The following is a 24498-nucleotide window of genomic DNA, read 5'->3' on the forward strand; positions in this document are numbered from 1 at the left end:
ATAGTAGAGAGAATGATTTATTTCAGCTTTTATGTCTTTCATCACATTCCCAGTGGGTCAGCAGTTTTCATACACTCAATTAGTATTTGGTAGCATTGCCTTTAAATTGTTTAACTTGGGTCAAACGTTTTGGGTAGCCTTCCACAAGCTTCCCACAATAAGTTGAGTGAATTTTGGCCAATTCCTCCTGACAGAGCTGGTGTAACTGAGTCAGGTTTGTAGGCCTCCATGCTCACACACGCTTTTTCAGTTCTGCCCACAAATTTTCTATAGGATTGAGGTCAGAGCTTTGTGATGGCCACTCCAATACCTTGACTTTGTTGTCCTTAAGCCATTTTGCCAACTTTGGAAGTATGCTTGGGGTCATTGTCCATTTGGAAGACCCATTTGCAACCAAGCTTTAACTTCCTGAACGATGTCTTGAGATGTTGCTTCAATATATCCACATAATTGTTCCTCCTCGTGATGCCATCTATTTTGTGAAGTGCATCAGTCCCTCCTGCAGCAAAGCACCCCCAAAACATCATGCTGCCACCCCCGTGCTTCACAAGTGGGAAGGTGTTCTTCGGCTTCCAAGCCTCCCCCTTTTTCCTCCAAACATAATGATGGTCATTACGGCCAAACAGTTCTATTTCTGTTTCATCAGACCAGAGGACATTTCTCCAAAAAGTACGATCTTTGTCTCCATGTGCAGTTGCAAACCGTTGTCTGGCTTTTTTATGGCGGTTTTGGAGCAGTGGCTTCTTCCTTGCTGAGCGGCCTTTCAGGTTATGTCGATATAGGACTCGTTTTACTGTGGATATAGATACTTTTGTACCTGTTTCCTCCAGAATCTTCACAAGGTCGTTTGCTGTTGTTCTGGGATTGATTTGCACTTTTCACACCAAAGTCCGTTCATCTCTAGGAGACAGAACGCGTCTCCTTCCTGAGCGATATGACGGCTGCGTGGTCCCATGGTGTTTATACTTGCGTACTATTGTTTGTACAGATGAACGTGGTACCTTCAGGCATTTGGAAATTGCTCCCAAGGGTGAACCAGACTTGTGGAGGTCTACAATTTTTTGTCTGAGGTCTTGGCTGTTTTCTTTTGATTTTCTCATGATGTCAAGCAAAGAGGCACTCAGTTTGAATGTAGGCCTAGAAATACATCCACAGGTACACCTCCAATTAACTCAAATGATGTCAATTAGCCTATCAGAAACTTCTAAAACCATGACTTAATTTTCTGGAATTTTCCAAGCTGTTTAAATGCACAGTAAACTTAGTGTATGTAAACTTCTGACCCACTGGAATTGTGATACAAGTGATATAAGTGAAATAATCTGTCTGTAAACAATTGTTGGAAAATTTACTTGTGTCATGCACAAAGTAGATGTCCTAACCGACTTGCCAAAACTATAGTTAGTAAACAAGAAATTTGTGGCGTGGTTGAAAAACGAGTTTTAATTAGCCCAACCTAAGTGTATGTAAACTTCCGACTTCAACTGTATGTGCAGATGACAATGTGCAAGTAGAAATACTGGTGTGCAAAAGAACAGAAAAACAAAAACAAATATTGGGATGAGGTAGGTAGTTGGTTGGATGGGCTATTTACATATGAGCTGTGTACAGCTGCATCGATCGGTAAGCTGCTCTGACAGCTGACGCCTAAGTTAGTGAGGGAGATAGAAGTCTCCAACTATTGGCTGGAACTGAAAAAGGCTGTCGTACATGTCGATTCAGAGCATCCCAAACATGCTCAATGGGCGACATGTCTGGTGAGTATGCAGGCCATGGAAGAACTGGGTCATTTCCAGTTTCCAGAAATTGTGTACAGATCCTTGCGACAAGGGGCCTTGCATTATCATGCTGAAACATGGGGTTTTGGCGGCAGATGAATGGTACGACAATGGGCCTCAGGATCTTGTCACGGTATCTCTGCGCATTCAATTGCCATCGATAAAATGCAATCTTATTCGTTGTCCGTAGCTTATGCCTGCCCATAACCCCACCGCCACCATGAGGCACTCTGCTCACAATGTTGACATCAGCAAACCACTCGCCCACACAATGCCATACACGCTGTCTGCCATCTGCCGGGTACAGTTGAAACCTGGATTAATCCGTGAAGAGCACACTTCTCAACAACATTTGAGAGAAATAAGGTTTTTGTGCATATGGAACATTTCTGGGATATTTTATTTCAGCTCATGAAACATGGGACCAAGATTTTACATGTTGAGTTTATATTTTTGTTCTGTGTAGATGATGAAGAACTGCCTGTGTTTGTAATGTTGTGTCAAAAAGGATGACAGTATTCACGTTCCCCCTTTCCCTTTATGTTCCTTATGTTGTCCTGAAATTTCTTGATTGGAATTGAATTTCTGTTTCATGATAGTTTTTTATTTTACCGTTTGAAAGATTGTAAAGTACAGAATTCTATTGGCAGAGCGGGTTGATTTAGAGCCTATACACAATGATAAATCTCTTTTGTCCTCTCTCTCCACAAGCAAGCACACACACACACACACACACACACACACACACACACACACACACACACACACACACACACACACACACACACACACACACACACACACACACACACACACACACACTCTCTCTCTGTCTGTACCTGGGTGCCAGGCTTTAAGGCACGGGCACCCCTCCCAGAATGGTCGAACTCTCCTCTCCTCTCCAGACTCTGCACAGAGGAGGCTTTCCGAAGCTGGGCCAGTGGGGACACCTGGTGACAGAGAAGCACATTGCAACAAGGTGTCATCATCCGTGCAGTTGATGTTGTCTCCTGAGTGCTGACAGCCACAGACAGTCTCTTGTATGTCAGCAATGAAAATTGCATCTCAACATGAAAATGTTAAAGAATGGTATAAAAGTAAAGTGTCATAGGCCTTTCTGTTGCTTAATGAGTTAGTGAGAATACAACTGACCTGAACTGAATTGAAGGGCTGGTGCTTACTGTGCACAGGGCCTGTAGCGAGGGGGTCCTCTGCAGGCGGACGTTGGGGTGAAGCCTGTGGGTGGGGCTGGGTAAGGTGGAGCTGGCCAGAGGCGCTGAGATACTGAGCTGTTCCATGCTGCTGGACCGCCCTCCCTTCACCAGCCCTCCCTTCACCAGCCTGCTCACACTGTGCAGCCCAACGTAGGAGAAGAACCGTCGCAGTGAGAGTTTGGTTCTACCATCCCGCTCTGCCATAGACCTCCCACACACATTACCAATGCATACAGACAGAGCAGCCTGGAGGTGTGTTGGGTCATTGTCCTGTTGAAAAACAAATGACAGTCCCACTAAGCGCAAACCAGATGGGTTGGCGTATCGCTGCAGAATTCTGTGGTAGCCATGCTGGTTAAGTGTGCCTTGAATTCTAAATAAATAACTGACAGTGTCACCAGCAAAGCACACCCACACCATCACACCTCCTCCACCATGCTTCACGGTGGGAACCACACTGCAGAGATCATCCATTCACCTACTCTGCATCTCACAAAGACATAGTGGTTGTAACCAAAAAGACCAAAGGACAGATTTCCACCGGTCTAATGTACATTGCTCGTGTTTCTTGGCCCGTGCAAGTCTCTTCTTCTTATTGGTGTCCTTTAGTAGTGGTTTCTTTGCAGCAATTCGACCATGAAGGCCTGATTTACGCAGTCTTCTCTGAACAGTTGATGTTGAGATGTGTCTGTTACTTGAACTCTGAGATGCATTTATTCAGGCTGCAATCTGAGGTGCAGTTAATTTGAATTAACTTATCCTCTGCAGCAGAGGTAACTCTGGGTCTTCCTTTCCTGTGCGGTCCTCATGAGAGCCAGCTTCATCATAGCGCTTGAGGGTTTTTGTGACTGCACTTGAAGAAACTTTCAAAGTTCTTGAAATTGTCCGGATTGACTGCTGGAGCGGCCTCCCTGTCTTAAACTAATGATGGACTGTAGTTTCTCTTTTCTTATTTGAGCTGTTCTTTCCATAATATGAACTTTGTCTTTTACCAAATAGGGCTATGTTCTGTATACCACCCCTACCTTGTCACAACACAATTGATTGGCTCAAACGCATTAAGAAGGAAATAAATTCCACAAATTAACTTTTAACAAGGCACACCTGTTAATTGAAATGCATTCCAGGTGACTACCTCATGAAGCTGGTTGAGAGGATGCCAAGAATGTGCGAAGCTGTCATCAAGGCAAAGGGTGGCTACTTTGAAGAATCTTAAATATAAAATATATTTTGATTTGTTTAACACTTTTTGGGTTACTACATGATTCCATATTTGTTATTTCATAGTTTTGATGGTTTCACTATTATTCTACAATGTAGAAAATTGTACAAATAAAGAAAAACCCTGGAATGAGTAGATGTGTCCAAGCTTTTGACTGGTACTGTATATATAAACTGAACAAAAATATAAACTCAATATGTAAAGTGTTGGGCCCATGTTTCATGAGCTGAAATAAAAGATCCCAGAAATGTTCCATGTGCACACAAATCATATTTCTCTAAAATGTTTTGCACTCATCTGTTTGCGTCACTGTTCGTGAGCATTTCTCCTTTGCCAAGATAATTCATCCACTTGACAGGTGTGGCATATCAAGAAGCTGATTAAACAGCATGATCATTACACAGGTGCACCTTGTCCTTGGGTCAATAAAAGGCCACTCTAAAATGTGCAGTTTTGTCACACAACACAATGCAACAGATGTCTCAAGATTTGAGGGAATGTGCAATTGGCATGGTGACTGCAGGAATCTCCACCAGAGCGGTTGCCAGATAATTAAATATAAGCCGCCTCCAACGTCATTTTAGAAAATTTGGCAGTACGTCCAACCGGCCTCACAACCGCAGACCACGTGTATGGCGTCATGTGGGCGAGCGGTTTGCTGATGTCAACGCTGTGAACAGAGTGCCCCATGGTGACGGTGGGGTTATGGTATGGGCAGGCAGGCATAAGATACAGACAGTGAACACAATTGCATTTTATCGATGACAATTTGAATGCACAGAGATACTTTGACGAGATCCTGAAGTCCATTGTCGTGCCATTCATCTGCCATCATCACCTCATGTTTCAGCATGATAACGCATGGCTCCATGTTGCAAGGATCTGTACACAATTCCTGGAAGCTGAAAATGTCCCAGTTCTTCCATGGGCTGCATACTCACCAGACATTTTTTTAAGGTATCTGTGTTCTCAGTCATGTGAAATCCAAAGATACGGCCTAATGAATTAATTTAAATTGACTGATTTCCTTATATATGAACTGTAATTCAGTAACATCTTTCAAATTGTTGTGTGTTGCATTTATATTTTTGTTCAGTATATATGCCATTCAGTATATGCTTTCATCCAAAGCGACTTACAGTCGTGTACGCATACATTTTTACATATGGGTGAACCCAGCGGGAATAGAACCCACAACCTTTGGCATTGCAAACGCCATGCTATGCCGACTGAGACACACAGGACCGCTGTATATGGGTGACTTGGCTCGGGACAAGTAGCACAGCGCAGGGCAACACTATGGAAGAGCCACCAACATTTCTCAACACACTTCTCCACTGAGCGCCAGACCTGGAAGAGAGAGCGATTTTAGATGTGTGACTGAAAGACGTTCAGTGGACAAAATATTTTAGAGTAATGTGCACATCACATCAAGTTTACTTCCTTCCAGTGCAATACATATTTTCAACTTACCAGCTCCATCTGCAGCAGTATCCCAGAGTTCCGCAGGAGGGAGGTCAGGGGTGATCCTGGCAGGGGAGTACCTGAGGGAGGATGGCCTGATGCAGGGGACCAAGGCGGAGCTAGGGGGAGACCCTGGGGGGGCAGAGATAGGACCCTCTCCATGCAGGTCTGCGGTGATGAGGTCATCGTGCCCCCCGGCCTCATCCAGATTGATGAGACAATACTGAACCGAAGGCAGGAGCTTGACCGCACGCTGCCCACTTGCCCTGCTTTTGGAGCCTGACTTCAGAGCTGACCTAATGGGCAGCGTCGGGGTGGGGGCGTCCCTGTCCTTGGGGATGCTGTTTCCGGAGTCTCCCACCAGAGGACGGTCCAGAGCTACAGGGCTGCCCAGAGCAAAGGTGACGGCTCGCCTGCCCACATTGACCCTGATTCTGGGTTTGGAATTTCGACGGAGGGCCTACGAGGCACCATAGGGGCCGTGACCCAATCCGACCCATTTCAGCCGGCTCTCTCCCTTCTTGCTGCGTCTCCTCAGCTTCCCAAAACCTTAGGCCTTCTCCCCCATCCACCCCCAGCCCCGTTGTCCTCTCCCAGAATCAGGACCTCCCCGAAGGTGACCCCTGCCACTTTGGGGCGGACACTGCTGGGCTGTTCTAGTTGGGGGATCCCATCTGATTGAGGTGGTAGGACACAGCGAGTGACCTTCTTCCCCTGATTCTCCTCCGGGTTGCCGGGCTGGGCCGTAGCAGTCTGTGGTTCGGGCACCGGAGGATCCCTAAGATTAGATCCACAAGCTTCACATTTCCTCACCACCATCCCTAACTCCGTCACCTGGGTAGAAGCAGCATTCGTGAAACCGACGTCCTCCTGTGTTGGAGTAGGGTCTGTAATGCTGATTCTACGCTCTGTCTTCTTTTCCAGAATGCCCCTGGATTTCTGGTCCGTGGCCCGCCCACGCTCCCTCCTCCGATCCAGGTAGCAAGACGCCGCTTCGTTTTCTGATTTGTCCTCAAACTGCTCCCGCGTGGGCGAGTTCCCATACTGACGATTACGCCCCCCCCAGGGGAGGGGTCTCTGCTTTGTGGGATAAGGAGTGGGCCCGGTGAAGGAGGGTCTGTTAGCTCTTCTTTGGGTTATACAGCCACAGCCTTTTGGACCGGTGGTGAACCACTCCCAGACTGCTGCCTCCTGCTCAATAGAACAGGGAAGCACACTTACAGTAGATAGACAGGCTAGAAATTACCGTTTTTTTTGGTGAAGCTTGCCTTCAATTGCCACTCTCTGTTGCACACAAAAAGCTTCCATTACTGCTGTCACGAGAGGATTTATGGCTGATTTATGATTCAATTGTCAACCCTGTTTCGGTCAACCCTGTTTCAGTCAACCCTGTTTTGGTCAACCCTGTTTCGGTCAACCCTGTTACTTTATTTGGTACTTAATAGGCACTTACTATAGTCTTTTTTTTAAATTTAAGCTCTTGAGATGGGAAAACATGTTTTTTATTATGTTAAACGTGCTCTTTTTTGGAACAAATTACACTTCTCAATAGGTACAGGTAGTCAGACAGGTAGTCAGATGAACAGAAGGGGGTGTTGATAGAGATCGACAAAGGAACAAATACAGTTGATTGACAGCAGGGCACAGCTGACTTACGGGTTATATCTCTGGGCAGAATGGGAACGGCGGGTTGGGGGGCGTTCCCCTTTGGCGTGATTGAAGCGGGCTTCTAACCGAGCCTTCTCCAGCAGTAGCATGGCCCACTCGTGTCTGGGGCTCAGGGGAATTTTGTCAGGGTTGAAGTGTGACCTGTCAATCACACAGAGACAAAGGGTAAATGGGAGAGGGAGATTTAGAAATAGTATATATATGTATATGTGATATAAATGTCTTACCAATCCTTGCCAGGAGAGGGTGTAATCACCCTGTGGGATACTTGAATAGTTTTTTGGGATGATTTGGGATCAGGGTTGTCTTTGAGCTAGCAATTGAAGTGGTAGCATGTTTGTTTATTGATTGATCGTAGATATGGAAAGATAGCGCACCTTTTATCTTCGTAAAGGTGTCTTCTGTTACAGCATGGGCAACACCATTGGGGGCTAGCTCCATTTTAAAGTAGTCCATTTATTCTTCTTCTATTAGTGTATTAGCGGTTTGTAAACTAAAGAGGTGCATACCAACACCTAATGTGCTGGAGAATGTATAGTCTGAACAGTTTTAAAGCTGCTGACCTGGTTGGAATTCTGTGATTCTTCCTTATAAACCAATAGCAAGTTCCACCTAGTTCGAAGTTGTGAATGTCCTCAATGGCGCTGCCCATGCTAAATCAGGCTTTTGGTCTAAGTGCGCTGTCTATCTACCTCTATGATATTGCTACAACACCATTGAAGAATGAAGTTGCCCTACCCTTTACTGAATTCTCGCCTTGCACAATTGATGGTAGCGGTGGGATCCGAACCCACACGATTGAAATGTATTTTTCTCTCAACTCATTTGCCTGCACCACACATCTGGGGCCTTCAGTTGTACCGAGCTGATTCTGCACCGGTACATATCCAGAGAACATCATGTGCCCTACGGATAGACTTATAGAGAGTGGAGCTATGAACGCCCGAATCTTCAACATTAAGCCTTCTTATATAAAATCAGATAGGACTGGAGCATGGTGGCGAGCATTAGGAGAGGAGCGTCATATGCCCAATAGCTTAGCTTAGCCCCTGTATTGTACTTTATCCACTGTATTCCACTTAATCCTCTGCTCTATCTGCTTTAGTTGCCAAGAGAGCATGACACACCCTTATCCCTGTCATTTGCATACTCATCGACTCCTGAATGTAAGGAAAATGGAGGAAGATGTTGTGTCTGTAGCTTAGCTTTGTAATGCTTCGTATTTATCCACTACTTCCACTCTCATGGGAGAGGTGTGATCGGATGTCATATGCTTTCTTAGCATCTTTACGTAGCCTATGTTTCAATCTGTAGCTCTGACAAAAATTCATTTTGACATGGTTTTCCAGCTGTGGCCAGCCTGCTTTCATTGATTTGTTCAAAATGATTTACGCTTCAACCATGTCCCTCATGGCAATGCAACGTTCAGGTGTGCATGATGCTAGTGAGGAAAATATTTTATTTTTGAACCAAATAAAGAATATATAGGGGGCAAAACTATAGGCAGACTGAGTGGCTACTCCGTTCAGTCTCTGGGCGTGCCACCCTCCAGAAGCCTTTAGGGGGTGCCTTGTGTCTGTGAGAGGAGGGAGACGAGGAGGAAGAAGAGGTAGAAGGGGATGAAGGAGCAGGTTTTGGAGAAGGAGGGGGGTCCTCCTTCTTTCCGCCGGTGCTGTCCGACTGGATGTTGTCCAAGCTCTCCAAGCTGGCCCCCTCCCCGAACCCACGAGGCTGCCCTGGCACACTTCCAGCCGGGCCTCCCCTCTCCCCCTTCTCTGCTGCCTTCCCCATGGTACCCCAGCTCTCCTGCTCCCTCTGTGGTTCAGTCAGGTAGGTGTGGAGCTGTACCCTGGCCACCACCTCCTGCACCACATCGTCTTCACTACTGCTCCTCCTTTGGTCAAAGCACCGGGAGGGCACGGGCTGTGGCAACTCCACCCTGCTGCGGGCCTTCTTCCTGGGCCGGGCCTGGGATGAGACAGGGCCCCCTGCCTGGAGCTCTAAGTCCCTCTTGTCCTCCCACTCCCTCTTTCTCTCTCTCCCGCTGGATTTCTGGGAGAGTGCCTTCACCTTGAACTGCAGGGCATGGACGGCAGAGCCTGGTGCAGAGGGGGAGGAGGGGGAATGTAAGGGAGAGGAGGCAGAGAGCGTGCCAGGCTCGAGGACGAGGCTCAGACGGAGGCCCCGGTCATCAGAGGCTTTTGTCCGATGCGAAGAGCTGGCAGAAGGCGATATTTGTGTGATTTGCACCTTTTCCTCCTCCATTGGCTGACAAGGCAAAGAAGACAAGTTTGATTTACATTTACATTTAAGTCATTTAGCAGACGCTCTTATCCAGAGCGACTTACAAATTGGTGCATTCACCTTATGATATCCAGTGGAACAACCACTTTACAATAGTGCATCTAAATCTTTTAAGGGGGGGGTTAGAAGGATTACTTTATCCTATCCTAGGTATTCCTTAAAGAGGTGGGGTTTCAGGTGTCTCCGGAAGGTGGTGATTGACTCCGCTGTCCTGGCGTCGTGAGGGAGCTTGTTCCACCATTGGGGTGCCAGAGCAGCGAACAGTTTTGACTGGGCTGAGCGGGAACTGTGCTTCCTCAGAAGTAGGGGGGCCAGCAGGCCAGAGGTGGATGAACGCAGTGCCCTTGTTTGGGTGTAGGGCCTGATCAGAGCCTGAAGGTATGGAGGTGCCGTTCCCTTCAAAGCTCCGTAGGCAATCACCATGGTCTTGTAGCGGACGCGAGCTTCAACTGGAAGCCAGTGGAGAGAGCGGAGGAGCGGGGTGACGTGAGAGAACTTGGGAAGGTTGAACACCAGACGGGCTGCGGCGTTCTGGATGAGTTGTAGGGGTTTAATGGCACAGGCAGGGAGCCCAGCCAACAGCGAGTTGCAGTAATCCAGACGGGAGATGACAAGTGCCTGGATTAGGACCTGCGCCGCTTCCTGTGTGAGGCAGGGTCGTACTCTGCGAATGTTGTAGAGCATGAACCTACAGGATCGGGTCACCGCCTTGATGTTAGTGGAGAACGACAGGGTGTTGTCCAGGATCACGCCAAGGTTCTTAGCACTCTGGGAGGAGGACACAAGGGAGTTGTCAACCGTGATGGCGAGATCATGGAACGAGCAGTCCTTCCCCGGGAGGAAGAGCAGCTCCGTCTTGCCGAGGTTCAGCTTGAGGTGGTGATCCGTCATCCACACTGATATGTCTGACAGACATGCAGAGATGCGATTCGCCGCCTGGTTATCAGAAGGGGGAAAGGAGAAGATTAATTGTGTGTCGTCTGCATAGCAATGATAGGAGAGACCATGTGAGGATATGACAGAGCCAAGTGACTTGGTGTATAGCGAGAATAGGAGAGGGCCTAGAACAGAGCCCTGGGGGACACCAGTGGTGAGAGCGCATGGTGCGGAGACAGATTCTCGCCACGCCACCTGGTAGGAGCGACCTGGCAGGTAGGACGCAATCCAAGCGTGGGCCGCGCCGGAGATGCCCAACTCGGAGAGGGTGGAGAGGAGGATCTGATGGTTCACAGTATCAAAGGCAGCAGATAGGTCTAGAAGGATGAGAGCAGAGGAGAGAGAGTTAGCTTTAGCAGTGCGGAGAGCCTCCGTGATACAGAGAAGAGCAGTCTCAGTTGAATGCCCAGTCTTGAAACCTGACTGATTAGGATCAAGAAGGTCATTCTGAGAGAGATAGCAGGAGAGCTGGCCAAGGACGGCACGTTCAAGAGTTTTGGAGAGAAAAGAAAGAAGGGATACTGGTCTGTAGTTGTTGACATCGGAGGGATCGAGTGTAGGTTTTTTTCAGAAGGGGTGCAACTCTCGCTCTCTTGAAGACGGAAGGGACGTAGCCAGCGGTCAAGGATGAGTTGATGAGCGAGGTGAGGAAGGGGAGAAGGTCTCCGGAAATGGTCTGGAGAAGAGAGGAGGGGATAGGGTCAAGTGGGCAGGTTGTTGGGCGGCCGGCCGTCACAAGACGCGAGATTTCATCTGGAGAGAGAGGGGAGAAAGAGGTCAAAGCACAGGGTAGGGCAGTGTGAGCAGGACCAGCGGTGTCGTTTGACTTAGCAAACGAGGATCGGATATCGTCAACCTTCTTTTCAAAATGGTTGACGAAGTCATCTGCAGAGAGGGAGGAGGGGGGGGGAGGAGGATTCAGGAGGGAGGAGAAGGTAGCAAAGGTAGCTTCCTAGGGTTAGAGGCAGATGCTTGGAATTTAGAGTGGTAGAAAGTGGCTTTAGCAGCAGAGACAGAAGAGGAGAATGTAGAGATTGATTGGAACCTAACGAGGAGAAAGGGATCACTAATTGTTGCAGGCAGCTGGTAAAATAGACTCACTAGAACTAGGATATCTAAAGTAGTGGATTTAATTCAATGTCTACCCTTTATCAAATGATTACTACATAGGATAATGGATAATCATTTAGAATGGAAATAAGCCACCAGTACATAAGAAACATATGTGTGATAGCTGGCATTGTACTGACCATATAAAAAAGTGGTGTTGCCATAAAAGACAATGGATGAAGACATTGAAATACACTGCTCAAAAAAATAAAGGGAACACTTAAACAACACAATGTAACTCCAAGTCAATCACACTTCTGTGAAATCAAACTGTCCACTTAGGAAGCAACACTGATTGACAAAAAAATGTCACATGCTGTTGTGCAAATGGAATAGACGACAGGTGGAAATTATAGGCAATAAGCAAGACACCCCCAATAAAGGAGTGGTTCTGCAGGTGGAGACCACAGACCACTTCTCAGTTCCTATGCTTCCTGGCTGATGTTTTGGTCACTTTTGAATGCTGGCGGTGCTTTCACTCTAGTGGTAGGATGAGACGGAGTCTACAACCCACACAAGTGGCTCATGTAGTGCAGCTCATCCAGGATGGCACATCAATGCGAGCTGTGGCAAGAAGGTTTGCTGTGTCTGTCAGCGTAGTGTCCAGAGCATGGAGGCGCGACCAGGAGACAGGCCAGTACATCAGGAAACGTGGAGGAGGCCGTAGGAGGGCAACAACCCAGCAGCAGGACCGCTACCTCCGCCTTTATGCAAGGAGGAGCAGGAGATAATTGTGTCTGCTCAAACGGTCAGAAACAGACTCCATGAGGGTGGTATGAGGGCCCGACGTCCACAGGTGGGGGTTGTGCTTACAGCCCAACACCGTGCAGGACGTTTGGCATTTGCCAGAGAACACCAAGATTGGCAAATTCGCCACTGGCGCCCTGTGCTCTTCACAGATGAAAGCAGGTTCACACTGAGCACATGTGACAGACGTGACAGAGTCTGGAGACGCCGTGGAGAACGTTCTGCTGCCTGCAACATCCTCCAGCATGACCGGTTTGGCGGTGGGTCAGTCATGGTGTGGGGTGGCATTTCTTTGGGGGGCCGCACAGCCCTCCATGTGCTCGCCAGAGGTAACCTGACTGCCATTAGGTACCGAGATGAGATCCTCAGACCCCTTGTGAGACCATATGCTGGTGCGGTTGGCCCTGGGTTCCTCCTAATGCAAGACAATGCTAGACCTCATGTGGCTGGAGTGTGTCAGCAGTTCCTGCAAGAGGAAGGCATCGATGCTATGGACTGGCCCGCCCGTTCCCCAGACCTGAATCCAATTGAGCACATCTGGGACATCATGTCTCGCACCATCCACCAACGCCACGTTGCACCACAGACTGTCCAGGAGTTGGCGGATGCTTTAGTCCAGGTCTGGGAGGAGATCCCTCAGGAGACCATCCGCCACCTCATCAGGAGCATGCCCAGGCGTTGTAGGGAGGTCATACAGGCACGTGGAGGCCACACACACTACTGAGCCTCATTTTGACTTGTTTTAAGGACATTACATCAAAGTTGGATCAGCCTGAAGTGTGGTTTTCCACTTAAATTTTTTGTGTGACTCCAAATCCAGACCTCCATGGGTTGATAAATTGGATTTCCATTGATTATTTTTGTGTGATTTTGTTGTCAGCACATTCAACTATGTAAAGAAAAAAGTATTTCATAAGATTATTTCTTTCATTCAGATCTAGGATGTGTTGTTTAAGTGTTCCCTTTATTTTTTTGAGTAGTATATATATAAAAAGTGCATAACTTGTAATTTTGTTCAATTTTTCTTTATTATCAGTTGCAGAATGATTAGGCACAGGATTTGTCCAGTTGTATTAATAAAAGTAAATAGTATAAGGACAACAATTATTTGTTACTAAGCATCCAACTGTAGGCTATCACACATGAAGGAATTACCTATTTGCAATTGAAAGAATTCCCCTGACATTGAGTTTCAAGTGTACCAGAGGATAAAAATACACTATCACAAAATAATTTCTAAATGACTATAAAATATTTGAACAAGGTCAATTACCTACCTGGACAGATGTAATCCACCACCCTTGAAGAAAACTTGTAAATCGGTCCAATTCGACTGATTTACAAGTTTTCTCTCTGAAAAATGTAGTTCATTTAATCTGATTGTCATAAGGTTCCATGACTTTGTCCACACAGGGCATCTGAACACACAATATACATTTTGATGATTTGTATTAAATGTTGGGTGTTTTATTTAACATTTGTACACCTGTGGTGTTCCTGGTATAAAAAAATGACCGGTCATTAGAAATGAATGAGAAAGACTAAATTTTGTGTATAAAATTGAGTTCAGGCACATGCCCATTCATCAGATGGACACAGTTCCTCTCCCAGACCCCCACATGCATGTGTGTTTGAGCACACACCTTACTCCCCTTCTTAGCATCCATGGCAACCTCCACGGGAACCTTTCCCCAATAGAATCTTCCCCCACGGGAACCAAGCCTGTTGGCATTCTCACAAACAATCGCAACATTGTTTCAATAATACATGGAACTTTTCTAGTAGCTCTGGTATATAGCTTTTTTGAGGCCTTGCTCACTATTCATTCTGTGGCAGCACAATGATCAAACGATATACTGTATGTGAGGCTCTTGAGCATATTTTTGATCATGACACTGGTGAGGAGGAGAGAGTCCTTGTTAAACTTTGACACAAAGTAGTCTATGATAAATAGCACAATATATTTCATCTGAGTATTTGTTATAGTCAAAATAATCCATACATTTTACTCAAAAACGAGTTGTATGAGCTCAGGTCAATGAGGCCGACAGGCCATAAATAGCAAATAGAAGTTCAAAACGTGTAATGTTCACAATAACTTAAGTTAAAAAGATCTAACACGACATTAGGTGATAATGTTTGTATTATTATGGATTTATAATCAGCTATAATGGGCGGTCATTCTGGACCGGGAACACAGAATTAATTAACACGAAACGAACACAACAGGAGGGTTAATATCTTTGAATATACGATTAGGATTGTTGACGTCAACTGCCTGTATTCAATGGAGAGGCGTACTATGCTACTGGTCTCAGTCATGAATATAAATAGCCATGCCGTGACAACTCTGAAATAAATATGTTTTTCTCAGAGTTGCCGGGATGTCACGTGTCTTACTTATATCAGTACACTCGTAACAACCAGCATTAAGAAACGTCTATTCAATCAAATAAACCAAATAGCAAATAGCAAATAACCCATTCCTTTTTTTGGACCAAATTCGACACTCTCATTGATCTCCATACAAAAAAAAGCATTGCTTGGTAGGCGAAAAACGCCACCTACTTGGAGGGACACATATTTTCCACCGACATGGGCCGCTACCGCTTCCTGTCTGGCCATATACACAAGACCTGACAGATGGCGATGCTGCCCGACATGTTTCCTGTGCACTGGCATTCTCCCACCAACCGGGGGTGCAGTCGCTCTTCGTCCAACTCCAATGTTAGCTAACAAGCCAGACACTCAGTTGACACCCTCAAACTTCGGCAGCAGCCAAGCTGCATAGTCGACATGGCGATCGATAAAATAACACAAGATTTTTCTAAAGACAGATAAAAGTCTTCCAAGTGTTTTGGAATGAGTGAGTAATTTGTGCATGTAAACGCTAAAATGTTATGAACAGTAAACAATACATGTTAGTTAACGACGCCTTGTTTCTGAGCTAGCCTAGCCAGCTGGCATGACTGGGAGCTAGTATTCCACTCAGCTCGCTAACTACGTAGCAGTATGTTAACTGGCTAATTGCAATTTACTTGCCAACAACATTCTGCAATCTGGTTTAGTAATTGCATTGCCACACAACGATAGCTACCTAAATCTGTAATATTCAGTTAACTAGACGTATAATATAGTAAAACAGTAGTGTTAAATCTAGCTAGCTTAGCTAACACAATTTTAGCTGTTGCCACATGAAAAGGCTTTACGTTATCTAGCTAGGACCTATTTCCCTTGTAGTTAGCTATTTGTTTTACTTGTAATGTTAATGTGGCTAGTTTGTTAACAGCTAGCTAACTTACCTAGTTTCGTTAACTACATTCGTTTCATGCGTTTTTGTTTTCATTTCAGTCATGAAAGCATCTAACGTTAGCTAGATATCGAAGGTTGTTTACCATATATAGTAGCCAGTTAGCTAACTTTAGCTAATTGTCGCTCGAATTTAACTCAACTATTTAGCGACTTGCCATAAAGCTAGCTAGACGTGTTGTGTTGCGTGTTTAACCAATTGGTATTTGAAATAAAACGCATGAATATATGGAAGCTGTACCTAATCTTGCAGGCTGAAATTGTTAGTAGCTAATTCTGCGCAGCATAAGTTGGCTAACTAGCTACGTTAGTTCAAGCAGCATAAGTAGCTAGCTTCGTCGCCTCTTCGTCTTTGTCCACTAGCTAGCCAGGCCATAGGCTAACAACGTCAGTCGTTGTTTTGATCTGTTATTTGCCCGTCTGGGTGGCCAGCCATTCATTATGTATCTGATGGCTGAATTTTCTGGCGCTTTGAAAATTATTGAACCACCTAGAACAGGTTTAATCAGGTAGTTGGCTGGTTAACTAAAGACGACACTGCTGGATGGCAATCATGCTAACGTTACTAACTATTCAGCTTGCCGGTGGTGGATTGTCTTTTTACCTAGCCATTTTGAATTTGTAAGGCAGCGGTATTGAACTGACTTGCCTTGTGCAGCTAACCAGAATCTATTCTCTAGGCGTGTTCATTGAAGCTGTTCATATTGTGCCTGGTATTATTTTAATGAAAATATAGTTAGCTAGACGTTAACGTTTCTGTCAGCTAACAGGACACTGGCCAATGGATTTGTCCAACGTTATTTTATTGCCAGCCATAAATGTTAACAATGACGGTTTGAGTCATCTGTTGTATCAAGGTAATTGGCTCGGCTAATGTTACATTGTGCAAGAGTCACTGTCAACACAATATAACCCACAGGCTTTTAACCAATGATGTATATAGAGTTCGCCAGTTTGTAGTCCTAAAACCCGGAAATGAGTTACCTTTGGTTAGTTAAAAACATCGATATGGGGGAAATAATAAGGTTTTGGACTAAATGCCGAAAATAAGGTTAGAGGTTAACACAGGTTTAGGAGATTTTATACGTTTTGTGCTATGAGATTATAGCAGTCGGTTAACATAACCTTTATGAATTATGAAGCCTTTATGTGCTTTTTCTTACAACATGAATTCTTAAAAATTCACAAGGAACGTTAGCTGATAAAGATTCTCATAATCAAATGTTTAAAGTTTTCCTAAGCTTGTGTTTACCACAGACCTTATTTTCAGCGTTTATCCAAAAAATGGGATTAATTTTCCTCATAGGCTTTGTCCAACGAACCATGGCGGTGTTAGTGCCTACAAAAAGACGCCATTACTATTTCTCTCTGTAAACCCTGGATTGCAGATGCTATGTATTGGCAATGGATAGGCTGTGAAGCCACCGTTTAGCCATAATGGCTCTTCCCAGTAGGAGCAGTCCTTTATAGGAATGAATGGAATTCTACAGTATTTCAATTACATGTTTCAAGGAGAAAATTACATGTATTTTTGTTGTTGTAGTGGGGACAGTAACATTAGCAGTCTCAAAAAATTCTACTTTATCGAATGATTTTATAAATGTTTTCATTTTGTAGTTTTATATTTAGCTCACATATATTTCAAATTATTCATTAAGGTGTCTAATATAATAAATGTGTCCAAAAACGAATGTAGACATTAATAAATGGATTTCTATAGCTACAATGGCGGCGTGCCAAGATGGTGACTTCAACACAGCGCCCCCTATTTGTCTTCTAGTGTATATATAATTAATTGCTTTTAACCCACTATGATTGTTTTCCTTCTCTTTCAGGATTTGTGACGTAATGCGCATCCACGATGTGTGACATTTGAAGAACAATTGAGTTCGGAAGAAAAATCTTGATTCCAGTGGAATCTTCCAATATTTTTTTACCACTTGCACACACACCCACCCAACCCCTACACACGCTGCCCAGCCATGCCCGTGCAAGCCCCACAATGGACAGAGTTCCTGCTGTGTCCCATTTGCACTCAGACGTTCGAGGAGACGGTGCGGCGGCCCATTTCGCTGGGCTGTGGCCACACAGTCTGCAAGATGTGCCTGAACAAGCTGCACCGCAAGGCCTGCCCCTTCGACCAGACGGCCATCGCCACTGACATCGAGCAGCTGCCCGTCAACACAGCCCTGCTGCAGCTGGTGGGGGGACAGGTGAGTCGTAAGACCTGGGAGAGGGGCGTCAGGGTTGGAGGGGGGTGGCTCAATTCAGTTAGAATCTGTTCTTTGCGCTGTCCCACCACAGTGTTCCCCCTTTTGTATTTCAGATGAGGTGCCAAGGTCTCTAGGGTTAGGGATACAGGATCATGGGAATTCTACCAACAGAATAGTATTGAAGATTAATCCATCAGATGTGATAGTTAGGAGCTGATTGTTGATGTTTAGGGTGAAGAAACAGAGTAGTTAATGATAAGAGGAAGACCTAGCTAATGGGGAGTTATTTGTGATCTGTGTTGTTCAGAGATCTTTCTGGTCAGTAGTTGTGGTGTATGTACCTGATCGCCTTAAAGGTAGGGATGGGCATGAGTACTCGAACGTACGTCTCAACTCTATCTTTAACCCAGAGATCACGTTTTTCTTTAAATACTGCAATACTATTTGTCAGATTTATTTCGGAACTCCTGCTCTACCCAATACACATTCCCACACACTGACACACCAACACACACATAATATCCACACACATTTATACTGACTGCGCACACACACTCACATACAATCTTCATTTACGCTCCTGCTACACTGTTCATTATACACCCTGATGCCTAGTCACCTTATCCCTATACATATCTACCTCTCTCACTCCAGTATCCCTGCACATTGTAAATATGGTACTGGAACTGAACCTGTATATAGCTTCTTACTTTCTCGTTCTTATTTTTATTGTGTGGTTTTGTTCTACTTTATCTTATTTTTAGTTCTGCATTGCTATTAATTACTGCGTTGTTGGATTTAGAGCCTGCAAGAAATGTCACCTTACTTGTGCACGTGACATTGACATTTAAAACCTGTTATATTTTCAGAGCGGGATTAACTATCACCGTACAACTTATTTAAGATTCAAAAATCGAAATAACTATTTTATGTCAAGTGCTTCTGATTGACTGTGGGGTGTCTGTTTCAGGCGCATAGCGCGAACTGGGCACTATCAGCATGGTGGCCAAACGCAGTGAGGTTTGGAAGCAAGGTATTTTGATCAAACTGATGAAACCCATGTGCAATGCAAACTATGCAATATCAAGCTCTCCTATCACAGCACATCTAGTTCCATAAGAAATCATATGCTTATCAAGCACAAAGAAACGTTCTCAGAGGGGGACAAGTAGCAGAAATCTCGCATCACATCTTTTGCCACCGCAAAGGACTGCCTTGACCCTGCCAGAGCCGAGCAGGTAACACAGCTCATTACAGTTTCAATTAATGATTCTCAAATGGCACTTGTTTTTATTAACTGAAAATGTATGGGGAAATGTGATTTCAGCTCATATTGAATTACTTAAGCTAGCATTACATAGTCCTTTTGATTCCAAACATAAGGCGAAAAGCAAGAGCACTGCTGAGGTTAGTGCCTTTTTTTGAAGATTGCGTTCCACGCTATAATATAACCAGTTGATACGGTTTCAGTAAATTAATCTTAAATGGCACCGTTTTGTTATTGATATATATATATATATATATATATATATATATATATATATATATATATATATATATATATATATATATATATATATATATATATATATATATATGGGTCAATTTAACAATTAGGATTTATCTGTAATGTTCTGAAAAATTAGGCATGTTGCGCCCCGTTGGTATACAGATAAATGCACGCCATTTTTTTTCCAGTGCGGACCTTGTGTTCTAAAATAGATACTTTTTTTCATTCAAGTACTCGGGGGGACAGACAATCGTGTGAGTACTCAGAACAGACAATCGTGTGAGTACTCAGAACAGTCAAAAAATGTCAAATGCCCATCCCTACTTAAAGGTGTGTCAGAGATGGTCTGAGAGTAATAGCCTATTCAGTTCACTACCTATGTTTTCTATTAACTTGTCCAGTGATTGTTTTGTTGTTGTTGTCGTCAACATTTAGGAAGTTCACAAAGAAAATAGATGTGATAATTGCCCACAAGGGTGCGTTACCATTTAACTATCTTGTCGATTTTAAAAACACCTGGATGTAATGACATCACACCTATTAAAAAATATTTTAAAAAAAATAAAACTACATAAAAATTGTGGTTGAAGGGTTTCCATTACCCATTTAGGCAAATTGTGCATTAATAAATTGGTAACAGCCTGTATGCCATCTCACCTCAGGTAGTCTGTGAAACCCAGCATGGATAGAATGCAATAATTTACTTATTTGCCGTATTCTAATAATAATTCTAATAGTATCACCACGGTCCGTGCCATGGTGAAACTTGCACTCCTGTAGATCTGAAATAATTTGATGGTGAGACTTGCCAGCCAACCAGAAAGCAAGCTGAAGCAATTCAGGCATTCTTGAAAGTCAGGACAATCCTTGTCCTGCAAATATATATATTTTTATATAGTTAAAATAGATTTTGCAAGCAGTGGGTATTTCAAATTAAATGTGGAGTGGAGCTTCCAAACCTATTTGGCAATTAACATTTATAAGAAAAACTATTTGTCGCAAATAAAGTTTAACAAAAGAAAAATCCACCCTTGACTCCTGGCTGTCCACCTGGTTGTGCTGCTGCTCCAGTTTCAACTGTTCTGCCTGTTGCTAGGGAACCCTGACCTGATCACCAGACGTGCTAACTTGTCCCGGTCCTGCTGTTTTCGACTCTCTCTACCGCACCTGCTGTATCGACTTCTGAATGCTCGGCTATAAAAAGCCAACTGACATTTACTCCTGAGGTACTGACCTGTTGCACCCTCTAGTCTACAACCACTGATTATTATTTGAACCTGCTGGTCATCTATGAACGTTTGAATATCTTGAACAATCTGGCCTTAAATGGCCATGTACTCTTATAATCTCCACCCAGCAAAGCCAGAAGAGGACTGGCAAGTTCCTTCCTTTCTAGGGAGTTCTTCCTAGCCACGTGCTTCTACATCTGCGTTGCTTGCTGTTTAGGGTTTCAGGCTGGGTTTCTGTATAGCACTTTGTGACATCTGCTGATGTAAAAAGGGCTTTATAAATACATTTGATTGATAAATGTCTCTCCTTTAGAAAATGTATTCTATATCTGCCGTTTCCATTACAGATTGCTTTTGTCGAATAAACCTGGGTCAATGGAAACCTGACTATATATTAAATCACAAAAGGCAGTTTCTGTTTGGGATGTTACTCATCAGGGCGTCTCGATTTTTTTATTGGATTGTTTTTTGAGGCGTGGTGATGGCATGGTAGTGTTGTGGGATCGCTTATGTTGTCGATGTGAAAGGACATTGTTCTGATGCAGAGGGGTGTGGCAGATATTGATCCATTTATTCGTGAAGTTGACAGATGGCCTGTCAGGTAACATTACTATTACTGCCAAGACGCGCTGTCATCACACTGTTTCCTCTATTAAGAGTGACAATCTGTGATACAATTTGACTGGAAGTGTCAACACATAGCCAGCCAAGGGTGTCAAAGATGCTATAACTGTGAAGTTTGGTCAATTCTCTCTGCTCAGTGCGTGTCTATGCCCATTGACACAGTTATAAGAACTACAGGGTTTTTCCAGGATCAAAAAGGGGTTTAGGTGGCGGGTGTGTGGTCAGTGCAGTTGTGTATATTACATTTGTTTTATTTGATTACTTTATTATTTCTAGGAAATCTAATCTCTATAGAGCTGCTGTCTGACAATCACTCTTTTGTAGTTCTTCAAAGTACTTTTTATGACTGCCGAATACCAACTATCAGTCACTCAGATCATGTATTTTCATGCAGAGATACCTCAGGATGCAACAGCTGCTGCTCTATATCACCTCACGATCACTGTGGTGGGCCTGGCTGCCAAGTGGGTGGGGCAATGCCATCCCAGGCTGAATACATGGCTGCACCCCTGCTCAGTCATGTGAAATTCATAGATTAGGGCCTAATGAATTTATTTAAATTGACTGATTTCCTTATGTACTGTAGCTCAGTAAAAGCTTTGAAATTGTTGCATGTTGCGTTTTATATTTTTGTTCAGTATATGTCACTGCGTATAGGGAAAGTAGAACCTGCACACTCAATGCTCCAACACAACGGTATTGATTACGTAATCTAATTATATTATAAACCAACAAAGGTCTTTGTTTGATTATTTGACTGTGTAAATTAACCCATTTAATCACTTCCCAGCATCCTATTAAATGTGACACGTGTTTAATTGTTTATTTTCATATATTAATATTCCATTGTGCCACTTGTGTGTCCCGTCAATTCCAGGTTCCCAAGGTCCAGCCGGTGGCCCTTATCACCAGCCCAGAAGACGCGCAGCACTATGAGGAGGCCAGTCAGTGTGTGGAGGAGCTGGCCCTCTACCTCAAACCCCTCAGCAACACCAGAGGTAACACGCATACACAGTGTTCAACCAACTCTGACTCAGGACAATGATGACAATATTGTAAATAATTAACAATTCATGAATCACAATAATTGTTTGCTAAAATATAAATTGATTGCCAAAAATGTAATTTTTGTAATGGCAATCCTGGTGCATAGGTAAACATCCTAAGCATTAGAACTGCCCACATTATTCCGCATTTTCTTTGTTAATTGTGGCAATTAAGATACGCAAGATTGAATCTCTTTTTTATAGCTGTATATAATACAATCGAGGTGAGGTTGATGGAAATGCTTTTGCCGGTTTATCTGCTTCTGTCCTGTGGGTGGCACTGTGTGCTCTTTTTGAAGGATTGGTTCCGGTCTCTGGGGGGATCTGGGTGGTCTGCCGGTCACTGGGATGACAATCCAATTTGGGATTGGGGGGGGGGGGGGTTTAGCAATTGGAGATTTACTTAGTAGCAATGCAAATATCATGGTGTCATATATGGACACTCAATAATTATGGTACTTTTTAATGGTAAGTTTACAAACATATATTATGATAATAGACTCTAATATTATGGTGGGAGATTATAATATGGTTTTGATTATCTCAATGGATAGTAAAACAAATCACACTACAAAATATCACCATCATGCGCTTAAGGAAATCACGATTATCATGGATATATTGGAACTAGTGGATATATGGAAGCTTAAATATCCTGACCTAGTGAGATATACATGGCGGATGCTCAATCAAGCTAGTCGTCTTGACTACTTCCGTATGTCATTCTTGCTAGCACCAAAAGTTTAAAAAAAGAAGAAAAAAAAGTGTTGATAGCGGACAGAATGCGTTCGGACCATCAAATAATTGGCATGTATATTATTCTTAGAGAATTTCCACATGGGCGAGGGTATTGGACATTTAGTCATAGCCTATTGGATGACAACTTGTTTTTAACCAGGACAGAATAATTTATAGCAGGTCTCCTTATTGTATGGGGCACTTTTAAATGTGTCTTTTAGAGGCCATGCAATTCAATACTCATCTTTAAAACAAAGCAATTTAGGTCAAAAGAGTCCATATTAACAAAGGAAATGGAAGGACTAACAGTACAGATGGATAGCGATAAAAACTGTACTATAGGAAAAACTCAAAGAAATGGAGGAACTTATTCAAGAAAGATTAAGTGTAATACATTTTTAAAAATGAAGTGAACTGGATGAAATGTTAAAAATACACAATTCTTTTTTCATCTTCAAAATAGAAATGCTGCCAAAAATGTACTGAAACTTGTTACAAATGTCACCCATGATTCACCAAACAATATATTGAAAGAGGAAGCAAAGTACTTTAAGCATATTTTTTCATTTGTCTCCATTTCCACTAACCCAAGTTAAATTGTATGGATTTATTAAAAATGTTAATAATGTAAAATTAACAGCTGTTCAGAAAGACTCATGTGAAGGTCAAATTACAGAGGAGGAACTTCTTGATGCAATTAAGGCCTTTAAGGCTGGGAAAATTCCAGGGCTGGATGGCATACCAGTGGAGGTATACCTTACTTTTTTTTGTTCTACTCAGAGGACCGTTATTAGCATATTTTAACCACTCCTATAAAAATGGTAGATTATCAGATACACAATGATTTCATTATTACTGAAACAGGACCCAAGTGGTAAATATAAAGATATAGTCCATTTAAGAAATTGGAGGCCCCTTACACTTCAGTGTTGTGATGCAAAAATTCTAGCAATATGCATAGAATTAAAAAGGTATTGTCGGGTATTATTCATCCTAAACAGACAGGGTTTTTACATGGACAATATATTGGAGATAATATAAGACAAGTACTGGAAACAATGGAGCACTATGAAAAATCTAGGAAACCAGGCCTGGTATTTATAGCTGACTTTGGAAAGGCTTTTGATAAAGTACGACAGTAATTTATATATAAAAGCCTGGAATATTTACATTTTGGAGAATCTCTCATATACAATTGGTTAAAGTTATGTATAGTAACCCCATATGTAAAGTAGTAAATAATGGCTACTTCTCAAAGTATTAAACTGTCCAGAGGCGTAAAACAAGGTTGTCTACAATCAGCATATCTATTTATTATGGCCATTGAAATGTCAGCTATTAAAATCAGATCCAACAATATCAAGGGCCTAGAAATCCAGGTCTTAA

General features: G+C 43.5%; 1 pseudogene across 1 annotated transcript in view; it reads left to right on the forward strand.

Moving 5' to 3' along the window:
- Nucleotides 1–15123: 15123 nt before the first annotated feature.
- Nucleotides 15124–24498, forward strand: part of LOC106568923 (roquin-1-like) — a 43743-nt pseudogene continuing 34368 nt past the window's right edge. The window contains exons 1-3 of the transcript XR_006758747.1: nt 15124–15309; nt 17588–17965; nt 22206–22326. The product of XR_006758747.1 is annotated as a roquin-1-like (transcript). The remainder of the gene's footprint in view (nt 15310–17587; nt 17966–22205; nt 22327–24498) is intronic.

The sequence above is a fragment of the Salmo salar genome, chromosome ssa14, assembly GCF_905237065.1.
Source record: "Salmo salar chromosome ssa14, Ssal_v3.1, whole genome shotgun sequence".
NCBI classification, from domain to species: Eukaryota; Metazoa; Chordata; class Actinopteri; order Salmoniformes; family Salmonidae; genus Salmo; species Salmo salar.